Raw genomic sequence first — 1,285 nt, 5'->3', positions numbered from 1 at the left:
CAGGTGGCACGTAAAAAACATCATTTTGAGCATGGCCGTTGCCAGTACCTCCTGACTGGCCTTCGTGCTGGTGGCACATAAAAGCACCCACTACACTCTGAGTGATTGGCGTTAGGAAGGGCATCCAGCTGTAGAAACTCTGCCAAATCAGATTGGTGCCTGGTGTAGCCTTCGGGTTCCACCAGTCCTCAGTCAAATCGTCCAACCCATGCTAGCATGGAAAGCGGACGTTAAACGATGATGATGATGATGATGATGATGATGATTTCCATGCTCTTTCGGTAACAAACCATCACTCTTTCCTGTTTCCTGTCCGGTGGCTTTCTCGGCTGTAGCCCCTTACTCTCCACCTCTGTTGCTAATATTTCTGTGCCCCTTCTCACTTTCAAGTCTCTTCTTCCGTCTTTCTTCCTCCTTACCAGTTGAAGGTTCCGGTCTCTGCGTTCGTTCCTCCATTGGAACCTCATTTTTTCTTTTTCCATTCTTAATTTCCTCCACCTTTCTTTACTTTTTAGGTGGAGACTCCACATTGTTTCTCTTCCTTTCTACCTATACTCCTCCATTTCCTCCTCTGCAGTTGCAGTCGCTTCTTCCCGACTCTCCTCCACCTCCTCCTGTTCGCTTTTCTGGGGACACTTTGCTCTCATGTGTCCCCTTGTTTCACAAGAGCAGCATACTGGAGGTCTCCCCTCCACAACGATTCGCAGTCTCATGTCATCCGCAAGCACCAACTCCTCTGCTATTTTATGGAGGTCTGACAGGCTAATATGGACCAGAACCTCCAGTCCATATCCTCCAGCAATTTACCTCCGTTGTTTGGGATATTTTTAATATCTGCACATCCTCTTCTGAATTATATAGGATGGCTGCTACCAGCCATGCCTCGTCGATTTCTGGGGGCACTCTACCTATCCTTACTTTGGCCGCATGTTTGCCGCAGTAAGAAAGTACAAAAGGCGGCGAGCTGGCAGAATCGGTAGCTCACCGGGCGAAATGCTTAGCGGTATTTCGTCTGCCATTACGTTCTGAGTTCAAATTCCACCGAGGTCAACTTTGCCTTTCATCCTTTCGGGGTCAATAAATTAAGTACCAGTTACGCACTGGGGTCGATGTAATCGACTTAATCCCTTTGTCTGTCCTTGTTTGTCCTCTCTATGTTTAGCCCCTTGTGGGCAATAAAGAAATAAGAAGGTACAAATGCCCACCTGTCTGTTTTTTATTTCTTGAAGGCACTCTTCTACTTCATCCTCTGCTGCTATTTCCACCTTCTTTGTTAGCATATTCA

The 1,285-nt window shown here is 47.0% G+C and overlaps 1 protein-coding gene across 1 annotated transcript in view; it reads left to right on the top strand.

The window, feature by feature from the left end:
- The window catches only part of LOC106880754 (peptidoglycan-recognition protein 2), a 47,788-nt gene that overhangs the window by 835 nt on the left and 45,668 nt on the right, over window positions 1-1,285 (top strand). The window lies entirely within an intron of this gene.

This window comes from Octopus bimaculoides, chromosome 27 (genome assembly GCF_001194135.2).
Source record: "Octopus bimaculoides isolate UCB-OBI-ISO-001 chromosome 27, ASM119413v2, whole genome shotgun sequence".
Lineage (NCBI taxonomy): Eukaryota > Metazoa > Mollusca > Cephalopoda > Octopoda > Octopodidae > Octopus > Octopus bimaculoides.
The sequence above is the reverse complement of the archived record's forward strand: the minus strand, read 5'-3'. Positions and strand labels throughout refer to the sequence as shown.